Source organism: Bubalus kerabau, chromosome 13 (genome assembly GCF_029407905.1).
Source record: "Bubalus kerabau isolate K-KA32 ecotype Philippines breed swamp buffalo chromosome 13, PCC_UOA_SB_1v2, whole genome shotgun sequence".
NCBI classification, from domain to species: Eukaryota; Metazoa; Chordata; class Mammalia; order Artiodactyla; family Bovidae; genus Bubalus; species Bubalus kerabau.
In genome coordinates, this window is record NC_073636.1 from 52,901,092 (window position 1) to 52,914,353 (window position 13,262).

The 13,262-nt window shown below is 45.6% G+C and overlaps 1 protein-coding gene across 1 annotated transcript in view; it reads right to left on the reverse strand.

Annotated features, from left to right (window-relative positions):
• Nucleotides 1-10,955: 10,955 nt before the first annotated feature.
• Nucleotides 10,956-13,262, reverse strand: part of EBF4 (EBF family member 4) — a 61,756-nt gene continuing 59,449 nt past the window's right edge. Inside the window, exon 18 of the mRNA XM_055544373.1 lies at nt 10,956-11,642. The gene's annotated coding sequence lies outside the window, so the exon portion shown is untranslated. The remainder of the gene's footprint in view (nt 11,643-13,262) is intronic.

Consider the following 13,262-nt stretch of genomic DNA (forward strand, 5'->3'; position numbering starts at 1 on the left):
CTTCAGAGGGCCCCTGAAACATCCCAAAGAGAGATATTAAACTCATTAAGTTCATTTGGTATGTTGAATTGCATGGAAAGTATTGTCAAATGAGTAATAAATCTTCTCAGGCTATATAGTATGTGTGCTAAGTCGCTTCAGTCATGTCCAGCTCTTTGCAACCTTATGGACCGTAGCCCACCAGGCTCTTCTGCCCATAGGATTCACCAGGCTCTTCTGCCCATAGGATTCTCCAGGCAAGAATACTGGAGTGAGTTGCCATTTCCTTCTCCAGGGGATCTTTCTGACACAGGGATCGAACCTGCATCTCTTACATCTCCTGCATTGAAAGGCAGGTTCTATACCACTAGTGCCACTGGGAAGACCTAGATAGTATGGTAAATGTTACTAATATAGATATCCTAGAAATTACATGGAGTGCCTAAAATTCAGATATGTCCTGGTAAAATACTATCAGTCATGATTCTAGTTACTATCGTCAAATGTTGTCACAGTAGTACCCAAGTTTCAGATTTTAAGCATGCCTTAAGTCTTTTGTCATTATAGACAGTTATGGTTTTATTATGATGCTTTTGTAAACATGCTTCCTCTTTAAGATTTATAGAAAGGACTTTTGGATAAATACAAGTTTCTGATTTTTAAACCATAATGCTGAGCTGGGTAAAAAATTAAAAAATTCTAATGGGAAATCTGATGCTTTCAAAAGATGAACAAAAGGATTGAATGAACTGGTGAATATGCTTATAACTTTTATGGTTTCTGTCTGAAAAACTATTGGTTTGAATCTGTGTTTTCCCTCAAACTAATTATGACTTACAGTAATTTGGCAAAATTATATACTTTTGTAAGCAAAATTGAAACATTTACCTTTTCTCTCTATCTGATACCTCCAGATATTGGAAACTCTTAGGTTCCAGTAGTTTTATCAGATAAGTTAGGAAGGCTATTTCACTAACAGGTACAGAAATTTCAAGGAATTTTGGAGACCTGAGACCACTTCATGGGAAATAGATGGGGAAACAGTGGAAACAGTGTCAGACTTTATTTTTGGGGGCTCCAAAATCACTGCAGATGGTGACTGCAGCTATGAAATTAAAAGACGCTTACTCCTTGGAAGGAAAGTTATGACCAACCTAGATAGCATATTCAAAAGCAGAGACATTATTTTGCCAACAAAGGTTCGTCTAGTCAAGGCTATGGTTTTTCCTGTGGTCATGTATGGATGTGAGAGTTGGACTGTGAAGAAAGCTGAGCGCTGAAGAATTGATGCTTTTGAACTGTGGTGTTGGAGAAGACTCTTGAGAGTCCTTTGGACTGCAAGGAGATCCAACCAGTCCATTCTAAAGGAGATCAGCCCTGGGATTTCTTTGGAAGGAATGATGCTAAAGCTGAAACTCCAGTACTTTGGCCACCTCATGCGAAGAGTTGACTCATTGGAAAAGACTCTGATGCTGGGAGGGATTGGGGGCAGGAGGAGAAGGGGATGACAGAGGATGAGATGGCTGGATGGCATCACTGACTTGATGGACATGAGTCTGAGTGAACTCTGGGAGTTGGTGATGGACAGGGAGGCCTGGCGTGCTGTGATTCATGGGGTCACAAAGAGTCGGACACGACTGAGCAACTAAACTGAACTGAAGTTTGTTACTGAAGCTTATCTCAGTAATCTATCTTTGGATGAAGATCAGATGCCTCATGACCTGCAACCAAGACTGGAAAAAGATAATTTAAGGGATTTTCTCCAACCTGGAATGGAAGGACTTTTTAATCAGGTACTCTTAACTAGCTCATGCACAGTAAAACTGAAGGGAGATTGACTCTTTTCCAGAACTACATATGAGCCTTCCTAGCAACGTGGGACAAAATGGTCATGAAATATCTCCCAAAGTGTGGTCCAATTTATTACCAGGAGGCTGCTACTGCTGCTAAGTCGCTTCAGTTGTGTCCGACTCTGTGTGACCCCATAGACGTCAGCCCACCAGGCTCCCCTGTCCCTGGGATTCTCCAGGCAAGAACACTGGAGTGGGTTGCCATTTCCTTCTCCAATGCGTGAAAGTGAAAAGTGAAAGTGAAGTCGCTCAGTCGTATCCGACTCTTAGTGACCCCATGGACTGCAGCCTACCAGGCTCCTCTGTCCATGGGATTTTCCACGCAAGAGTACTGGAGTGGGGTGCCATTGCCTTCTCCAGGGACGTGGCTAGTTAATCCCAATCTCCTTGTTACCAGGAGGAGACCCTGCCAACTACAAATCGGTGCTTGCTGAGGGAATTTGCTGGAGAAGGCAATGGCACCCCACTCCAGTACTCTTGCCATGGATGGAGGAGCCTGGTAGGCTGCAGTCCATGGGGTCTTGAAGAGTCGGACACGACTGAGTGACTTCACTTTCATGCATTGGAGAAGGAAATGGCAACCCACTCCAGTGTTCTTGCCTGGAGAATCCCAGGGACAGGGGAGCCTGGTGGGCTGCCGTCTATGGGGTCGCACAGAGTCGGACACGACTGAAGTGACTTAGCAGCAGCAACAGCAGAGGGCATTTGCTGTCTGCCTCTGGGGGGACTGAATCCTGTGCTGCTGCAGCTGTTGATCTTCAACATACCCTGAAGGGAGTTCAGGGTGGAGAACACTTTGTGCTCCAGGAAAACTTGCGGAACAGGTCTTTAGATAGATATTTTCAGGAACTGATTTCATGATCCCAATCCTTGCATCTCCTCATATCTCTAAAAGCACTAAATCCCTTCATGATGACATCAGTTCCTTGTGACTAGCAGAAAATCTTTTGTAAAATAAACACTTGATAGCACTGAAATCCTTCTTCACCAAAATCATATATGTTGACTGTCCCCTCAATCTCCTCAGAGCAGTCTCTCAGAGCTATCTGAGGTACTGTTTCCCTAGCAGTACATTGTGCATCTTTTTTAGTCGACAATACACTTTTCAAATAATTTAATTTAGTTAAGTTATTTTGGCTCTGCTGCGTCTTCATTGCTGTGTGGGCTTTCCTCTGGTTGCAGTATGTGGGTTTCTTCCTGCAGTGGTTTCTCTTGCTGCAGAGCATGGGCTCTAGAGGGTGCAGGCTTCAGCAGTTGCTGTGTGTGGGCTCAGTAGTTGTGCTTCCCAGGCTCTGGAGCACAGGCTCAATAGTTGTGGCGCACGGGCTTTGTTGCTCCATGGCATGTGGGATCTTCCTGTCTTTTGTATTGGCAGGTGGATTCTTTACTGTTGAGCCACCAGAGAATTCTCTCTCTATACATTTTAGATTTAGCTTGTCCATACATACAAAGAGTCCTGCTGGAAATTTGGTTTGTGCTGTGCTGTGCTTAGTTGCTCAGTCGTGTTCAACTCTTTGTGACTTCGTGGACTGTAGCCTGCCAGGCTCCTCTGTCCGTGGGGATTCTCCAGGCAAGAATACTGGAGTGGGTTGCCATGCCCTCTTCCAGGGGATCTTCCCGACCCAGGGATAGAACCCAGGTCTCCCCATTGCAGGCAAATTCTTTATCATCTGAGCAAAGGAAGCTTTATTGTTTCAGGCAGGGAAGCCTGGAAATTTGGTATGAATTACATTAAATTTATTGGCCAATCTGGGGGAGAATATATATCTTAAATGTATTATGTCTCCCAATCTATAAACATGGTATGCTCTTCCTTTTATTAATTTTTCTTTGCTTCCTTTCATTAGCATTTTGTAGTTTCTAGCATTTAGATTCTGTATGTTTTTTTAGATCAATATCAAATCATTTCATTCTTTGGAGCTATTGTAAATGGTACTGTATGAACTCAAATCTGTTCCCCTCAAATTTATATGTTGAAGTCCTCTCCCACACACATTTCAGATTGTTACTGTATTTGAAGATAAAGACTTTCAAAAGGTAATTAAGGTTAAATGAGGTCAGATGGGTGGGCCCTAATTCAATATGACTCATGTCCTTATAAAAAGAGGGAGCCATACTAGGGATGTGGCCATGTGAGAAAAGGCCATGTGAGGATACAGTGAATAGACATCCACCAATAAAACAGGGAGAGATAGGACAGGAGAAAGCAAACTTCAAACACCTTGATCTTGAACTTCATACCCAGAACTGTGAAAAAATAAATTTCTGTTCTTTTACTTACCCATCTGTGGCAGCTCTAGCAAACTAATACTATTCTCAAAAATGTCACATTCCAGTTCTTCATTGCTAGTATACCGAAGTATGATTGAATATTGTATATTGATCTCAAATCTGTGACCTTGCTAAACTTGCTTATTAGATCTAGGAGTTAAAAAAAAAGAGATTGCTTAGAATTTTCTGCATAGATGGTTATATCATCTGTTAATAGGGATAATTTTATTTATTCCTTTACAATATTAAGCATTTTCTTTCTTTTTAAATTTCTTTTTCTTGCTTTACTGCACTTGCTAGAACTTCCAGTACTATGTAAAAGTGGCTGAAAACTCCCCAAGTTTGGTGAAAAACAAAAACCTGTGGATCAAAGAAGCACAAGACTGGTAAGAGCGGATTTCTTTGCCCTGTTCCTGATTTTCTCTGATCAAACAGAGAAACACTCTGTTTGATATTCAGTCAGTTCAGTTCAGTCGCTCAGTCATGTCTGACTCTTTGCGACCCCATGAATTGCAGCACGCCAGGCCTCCCTGTCCATCACCAACTCCCAGAGTTCACCCAAACTCATGTCCATCGAGTCGGTGATGCCATCCAGCCATCTCATCCTCTGTCGTCCCCTTCTCCTCCTGCCTCCAATCCCTCCCAGCATCAGAGTCTTTTCCAATGAGTCAGCTCTTTGCATGAGGTGGCCAAAGTACTGGAGTTTCAGCTTTAGCATAATTTCTTCCAAAGAACACCCAGGACTGATCTCCTGTTTGTTATTAGCTGTTAGGTTTTTATAGATGCCCTTTATCACATTGAGAAAGTTCCATTTTAATCCTAGTTTGCTGAGAATTTTCATCAAGAATGAATGTTGCATGCATGTGTTAGCTGCTCCGTTGTGTCTGACTCTTTGCAACCCCATGGACTGTAGCCCATGGGGCTCCTCTGTCTGTGGGATTCTCCAGTGAAGAATACTGGTGTGGGTTGCTATTCCCTTCTCCAGGGGATCTTCCCGACCCAGGGATTAAACCCGGGTCTCCTGCATTGCAGGTAGATTCTTGACTGTCTGAGCCACCAGGGACTGAATGTTAGATTTTGTCAAATGTTTTTTTCCTGCATCTACTAAGATGATCATTTCTTTTTTAAATTTGTTAATACAGGGAATTCCATATTAGAATTCCATTTCAGTTTGAAAAGAGGATCAGAAACAGTTCTAGTTCACAAAGAATGGTCAAAAATACTTAAAGTTTTGCACTTGGGGTTATGTTAACTTTCCTGGTCTTTATCATAATGTAGTCTGAAGACAACTGGACCGTTTTCACATCATGCAGAATGCTACAATGGTCCTTTACATTGCTGACATCATACTGGTTGGGCAAGATGAACATGATATGGCTAGCACACTAGAGGCCTTGGTAAGACACATGCATTCCAGATGGTGGGTAATAAACCCTATGAAGATTTAGGAAACTGCCACTTCAGTAAGGCTCTATGGGATCCATTAAGCAAGGGCATGCCTCGGTATCTCCTCCAAGGTAAAAGACTAATTACTGCATCTTGCATCCTCCACCACAAAGAAGGAAGCACAGTGACTGGTGACCTTTTTGGGTTCTGGAGACAAGACATTCTTCATTTAGGAATACTGCTGCAGCCCAGGTATCAGGTGACACAAAAGGCTGTCGGCTATGGGAGGCATCAGGTGCTTCTGTATGTTTGTCTTAATTATTATTGTTAGGAAATATATAATATAGTACATTCTTTTACTTGACAAAGGGACGTCTTTTTCTAATTTGAATAAAGACATGATATGTACCAGAATGTGCTTGAGATGAAACCTGTTCGATATACATGGAGAGAAAGACAAAAGTGGTTCCAGTCTGTGAGAGAAAAGATACAGGCTAGGGACTTCCCTGATGGTTCAGTGGTTCAGAATCCACCTTCCAGTGCAGGGAACTCGGGTTTGACCCCTGGCTGGGGAACTAAGGTCCCATATGCTGTAGTAAAGTAGCAGTAAAGTCGTTCAGTCATGTTCGACTCTTTGCGACCCCATGGACTGTAGCCTACCAGGCTCCTCTGTCCATGCGATTTTCCAGGCAACAGTACTGGAATGGGTTGCCATTTCCTTCTCCAGGGGATCTTCCCGACCCAGGGATCGAACTCAGGTCTCCAGCATTGCAGACAGACGCTTTACCACCTGAACCACCAGGGAAGCCCCCATATGCCGTGGGGCAACAAATAAGCCTGAGGGCTGCAACTAGAGAAGCCTGAGTGCCGCAACAGAGATCCAGCACAGCCAAAAAAAAAAAAAAAAAAAAAAAAATACACAAGCTAAATGTCCCCAAGTCTGTTAAACCTTGGAAAGTGTGGAGGAAATAAAAGTCAAAGGCTTAAAATTTAATGTTAAGGTATCACTTACTAAACTGCGTGTTGGAGGAATTGCAGGAACAATGCAGTAATCCAACTCCTCAAGCTTCTTGGCACTCTGAAGTTACAGATGTTCTTTTAATTACAGCTTTATAAGAAACACAGATATACGGAATTCGCTTACTAATTCAACCAAGACAAGTCTTTTCCAACAGTGTCTTCCTCAGAGGTTGGGGTCCTTAAGACCTGAGTGAGAAGTGAACATTTTTCAATTATTTCTTCAAGTACTCTTAGAGTTTTACCCTTTTCCTCCTTTCCTTCTAGGACTCTGATGACACTAATGTTAGCTCTTTTGTTATAGCCCCACAGGTTTTTGAGTTGCTTTTTATTTATTTTTTTCAGTCTGTTTCCATTTGGTTCAGATTTGGTCATTTCCATTATTTTGTATTCTATCTGTTGATTATTTCCTTCATATCCTCAATTCTGTTGTTGAGCCCATCCACTGAGGTTTTTATGTCAGTTATTGTATTTTTTGGTTATAATATTCCCACTTGGTTCATTTCTTTACGGGTTTAATTTCTCCACTGATATTTTCTATTTGTTTGCTGAGGCTATCTTTTATTTGTTTTAAACATATTTGCGATCTTTTGTTGAAGCATTCTTATCACGACTGCTTCATCTTTGTCAGATAGTTCTAACATCTCTGTCATTTTGATGTTGCATCTAGGGATAGTTTTTTTCTTCCTGCATTTTACAAACTGCCTGGTTCTTGGGATGAAATGTGGACAGTTTTGCATTATATTGTGAGACTCTAGAACTTATTTAAATTTTATATTTTAACTGACTTTTTCTGACACCAGTTTGGAGGTAGAAAGTCTAAGTTTCTCACTGACCTCTGCTAACACCCAGGGATGGTGCTCCTTTTCACTGATGGGCAGAGGTGTGAAGCCTCCCTCCAACTGGGATCTCCACTGACACCACAGGTTGGGGGTTGCCTTGTTACCTCTGGTCCATGGTCAAAGTCCTGACTCCTATTAGGGTTCCTGCAGCATCAGCCCAGCAGGGAGAATGAGAAGCCCCATTTGTACTGCTGAGTGGGGTGGAAAGGCAGGCTTTCCACATGGTTTCAGCTGATGTGGCGAAATACATGAGTAGGGGCCCGGGGGAGGCCTCATTGCTAGCAGGTCGGGAAGAAAATCTTGGCTCTCTATTTGGTTTTCTCCTGCATCACAGTGGCGGGGTACTGGGGTACCTCACTGCAGCTGGGGCACAGGTGGAAGTTCAGGCTCCTCACTGGGCCTTTGCTGCTGTGAGTGCAAGAGGGGCCACAGATTCTTCTGGGGAATTTGGCTAGGATGTAAACTTCTTTTGTCTGAAAGTTTCTGTCTTACCAGCTTGCTCCTGTCTTGGTCTGTTGACTAGAGAGGGAGCAGGTTTTTGTTGGGGCCTTTTGCTGTTCTTTACACCCATTGGCATTTTCTGAGTTGTCAGCTTCTTCACTTCTAAATCTGGGTATGTAAAGCAAAAAGAAAACCCACAGAACTCACTGATGGGTCTTTCCTCAGATATTGAGGTCTTCAGATAATCTGCCTCCCTTTTTCAACCTTTCAGAGTCCTTCTGTATTTGTTTTAAATTATACTCAGCAGAAGGAATAGGGAAAATGCTTCTACTCCATCTTCTCACAAGTGGTAGACTCTGTGGCTCTTTTTGTTTATTTCACTTGTTTATCTGGTTTTGTGTGTGTGCATAAAGGGCTTTCCACATGTCTCTTATTTCCCCTGACGCTTGGTCCTGTCAACTTTGCTGGTGAGTGTCCCGTTCTCGGGTTCGCACTGCTGGAGCCCACTTCTGTGTTTCCTCTGGACACCACACTGCCTCCTTGGACTTGCCTCCTTCTCCCTTTTCTCATGTCCATGCTCTTCCCCCTAGTCAGTCAGTAAGGTCCACATGGCCGAGAGCAATGGGAAACAGAGCAGGCTCAGTAGTCTTTGTTTTGTTTTAGGAATTGGCTCTCAAGTGTGAAATGGAAAGGCTTGAGGGAAACAGGAGTTGATGCCAAGTTGACACCTTGGAAAGAGACTCAGGACAGCAAGACTACCATGCCCCTTCCTAGGGGACCAGCTGAGGGTCCCCTAACTTAGGAGGTAGAAGAGAAGGGAACGAGGCCTGACTTGGGAGAGGGAGAGGGACAAGCATAAGAGGGTGGGTCAGTTTTTGGAGACATCTGTGGCAAAGAATGGTGAGCCCAGGTCAGCAGAGACAGTGTAGACCCCACCCACCACCATCCGAGTGAGTGACCACAACTGAGTCAGCTTCTACTGGCTTCGTGCCCCTGTGGTACAGAGCTGTGCAGAGCCTTATCTGATCTCCCTGGGTGGATCCCTGCTCTTTGTTGATGGGTCAAGACACTTCTTAGAAGCCCTGCCTGAAACAGAAGGGGAGTCCTTGCCACCCAAGTAGCTGTGGTGCCATAAAGAGGACTAAAGGCCTTGTTCCTGGAGGCTCTAGGTAAGTGGGTAGAGGGGAGGCCCTCAGTTTCCCACTGGGTCCTCCTTACCTGCCAGTGTACTCATCCCCCGCCTGTGGGAGTGTTGGCCACTACCCTTCCCTCAAGTATTGCTTCTGGGCCAGTGGGATCTTCTGGACCCAGGGGTTCCAGGCTCCACCCCATCTGGCAACCTGTGGCCAATGACCAGCTGGCCCAGGGGTACTACATCCATCTCCTTGCCGACTGTCATGTGGCATCATGTTAGGCCCCGCTGACCCCCATGTTCTCACTGAGCTCTTTTGCTCACCCTGCTCTGCCTCCCTCAGCCCCTTTCTTCCAGAGAGCACATCCACATGCATTCCAACCCCCATTTCAGGCTCTGCTTCCAGGGAATCCACCTAAGGGGATGGGCTTATGGCAAGGGCTGCATCATCAATGTCACCTTTCCTCCTGGGCTGTGTTAAGGGAAGAGGAGGCCTTGCTGCTGCTCTTTCTCCTGCTCTGGCAGCCCCACTGTACACGTCTACACGCAGGAACATGTGCCTCCTTGCAGCCCTCCTCCCCCACCTTCTGCAACTAAGCTGCTCCTCTTGCAGAAGTGGGCTTGGAGGAGTTCTGTCAACCTAGAGGCTTGATTATGAGTTTTTGGTTTTCAGGTGAGACTGAGAGAGGGAATGGCCCCACGTCACTCAAAAAGGGGCAGAGCGCTACCTGGTAGCCTCTCGTTACCTGCTCCCAGCCCGGCCTGCCCTGCCCCTGGGGATCCTCTAGGGCTCCATGCTACAGAACCATGCGAGCACCACTACCAGGCGTGCCAGGCTGGGGCCTACAAGCAGCCACTCAACCACATTCCACGCGGCAGGCAGTTTGTCTTGGCGAGGTGGCCCTCCGGGCCTGGCTCCAAGAAGGGCCTGGGGAGCAGCCCAGACAAACTCGCTTTCACCACAGAAGCCAAAGCTGGCTGGGCTTGAGTCAATACCAGTCCCAGTGGCCAGACCCTCCTCCACCCACCTGAAGGTGGACTCAGGCCCTGGGTGAGGGGGGATGTGTGGAGGAGGGCTAAGCTCCCAGCTGGGTGGAACCCCAAAAGAGGCCGCAGGGGCAGGGAGCCAGGCCAGAGGGCTTTCCTGCCCAACCCTCCACCCCAAGGCAGGCCTTCAGGAACTGGACTCATGGGATGGCTGCGCATTATAGCATGGCCTTTGGCCATGGTGCCAGGTGGACACACTCTTACACCCTGGCCATGGGGAGGCACCCACACCTCCCCTGGGAGCCCTGGCAGTTCACCCCAAGGGGCCCGCAGCACAGCCAAGGGTCCTCGGGGCAGTGTTCATTCCCAGGCTGGCAGGGAATGAGGAAGGAAAGGCTTTGGAGAACCAAGATGCCAGGATGCTGGGCTCCAAGGAACAACAGGTCTCTGCTTGACAGTGTTTTCCTTCTCCTTTTTTAAACACTTGGCTCTTTCTCTCTCAAGGAATAAAATTGCCACAAGAAATGTGCATAAATATCTTGTTTGTCTTGAAAGTCCTGTTTCTGTTACTGCCTTGCTGGGAAGTCTCTTCCATATCTTTAAAGTCACCAAGTCTCTTCTACTCTGTCTCCAGTGGGGGCTATGTATGTACTCCGAACACCCCCTTTCCCTTGACAATCCCTTCAGCTCTAATCCCAGCAACTGCCCCTCCTCACTCCCCATCTCCTCAGGACTGAGGCAAGGCAGGGGCAGGGGTGGGCTTGGACACCTTCTCCTTTGAGAAGTGAGTAGAAGCAGGGCCCCCTGGACAGAGGGTCCATGAGTGTCTTTCTGGAACTCCAAAAGAAGGGACCCAGAGCTAAGGGTTCAGCTGAGGGGAGACAGGTTTGCATTGAGGTAGAATGACTTAGTGAGCGTTTGATTTGTAATGGTTCAACATTAGACATATAATGAATGCAATTCAGCACATTAACAAAATAATGGAGAAATTCATACGAATCTCTCAATTATATGCACATATGCATTCCATAAAATTTGGCATCCATTCATAATTAAACTTTTTTTTCTTAGAAAATTAGGAATAGAAGGATGCCTATAAAACCAAACATGACACTTAATGTTAAAAGTTTGCTTTTCATGACGAGGAATGAAATGAAACTGCCCACTAACACTACTTCTATTTAACTTTGTATTGAAGGCACCAATGGTGTATTTAGGAAAGAAAAGGAAAGAACAGAAATAAGGATTGGAAATGAAGAAATAACACTGATGATAACACAGATGACAATATCAACTTAAGAAAATCCAAGATAATCTGTGGACAAAGTATTACTATGTGTGAGTTAAACTTGACCCCTCACATCATATATAAAAATTAAAGTATCTTCTTGATTTGGGGATAGGTGAAGATTTCTTAAAAAGGATACAAGAAACACTAACCATAAAGAAAAGATTGATAACTTAGACTACATTCAACTAAGAAATTCCAGTTATCAAAAAATCCCTTAGTGAGAGTGAGCAGGAAAGGGTGGAAGAAGTGGTAGGAGGACCTGAGTCCATCGGAGAGGTGAATGCCCACATCAATCAGGACTCTCACTTTGGGGGTCTTCTTATGAACACCAGACTTCAAAGTAGCTGGCTTCAAGGTGGCTCATTCCCTTCTGTCACCTGAAGTCTGTTGTCACTGCCTGCTGGAATGGCAGCAGAGGAAGGAAGCTCGTGGGTGTCTGTGCAAAGCTGTGGACAGGGAGGGGAAGTTAGTCAGACCAGGAGTAGGAGTAAGGAGTCTCTGAGAATCACTGAAGAGCCTGGCTCTTCTAGAGCCGGGGCACAAAGACACTGTGTATGATCTGTGAACTTCTTTCCATCTGGAGAAGTCATCTTAGGGAAGAGACAAGAGATTTGGGGGCCCATTTGAAACACCTCAACTATGTATAATGCTTGTCTCATTCTAAGCAGACCATGTGGTGGGGGAAAAAGACCTTAGAGGTTACTCTGGCAAACAACTAAATTTATATTCAAGGGCATGAGGTTTTACTGTTTTAGCTTTCACATTTATGTCCACAGTTCATCTTAATTGATTTTTGCGAATGCTGTGTTAATAGAGGTCAAGTTCCATCTTTTCATATAATATCTGATTGACCCAAAGTCATTTATTGAAAAGACCAGCCTTTCTGCATTGTACGTCAGTTTCCATTTTTCTGGGAGATTTTTCTCTTTTTTTTGGTTGCACCATGTGGCTTGTGAGATGATAGATCCCTGACCAGGAATTGAACTCAGACCACAGCAGTGAAAGCTCTGAATCCTAACCACTGGACTGCCAAAGAGTTCCCTGGGAGATTTTTCTTTTTGGAAGAAACTAAGGGCCCCTCCAATATGGGCAGGGATGGCAAGAGGAGGATGTTTAGCAAAACAGTCAGCGTCAGGGCTGGTCAAAGCTGCAGTCGGACTTCCCTGGAGTCGGTGAGGCCTGTTCACAGTGGGTCCCGTCTGAGCCAAGTACAGCCCCAGAGGCTGCTGGAGGATACAGAACACAGCAGCCTGGTTCTGCTGGGAAACAAATGGGAAGGACAGGGAGGATTTCCTGGGAGATGCCCTTTCTCTAAAGGTCAAGTGACCAACAATGCGACCCCCATCTTATTCCCACCCCATCAGCCCTGTGGGAAAAAAAAGCCTGGTGGTGGGCTGATGCTGAGAAGGATCCCTTTGTCATCTGGCATCTTGGTACCTCTACCAGAAACAGCCTGAGCAGAGTTTGTGTCATCCGGTCTCAGGACAGGGAGGACCTGCAGATGATGAAAAATTCATAAACTGACTTCAACGATGAAAAACCAACTTCCTCGTCCACTGCTGGACTGCCTAGGGCCACCTCCGGTGCACACGGTCATTCCTTGTGCAGAGCCCCTCATCTTTGCCTCTTCAGTGTGCACCTGTCTGACTCCGTCTGCCAGCACTGCATCTCTCTGCCTGAGAGCTTCCTCTAGCTTCTGGGGCCTGCTGTCACCCTAGAAGTTCCAGGAAGGTGCTGCTCTCCTCTCACTGCCCCCAGAAGCTTCCGACCACTGACTGATGCTTGCTCCTTGACCCTCAGGTGGGAAATCTGAGGCATGTGTTTTACATGGTTTCCCAGAGTTCTCTGGTGGGACTAAGCCTCAGATAACTCGCAGAAGTGACTTGCTTACACACACACAGTATTGGGCTTCCTTGCCTCCCCTGCCTCCCTTCCTCTGTCTCTCACTATTGCTCCCTGAGATTACACCCCAAATAAACCCTCCAAGACCAAATCTTTGTCTCACACTCTGCTCCTGGGGGAATCCGCGTGAAGACAACCCCCATTCCAGGTGCATGATGCCACCC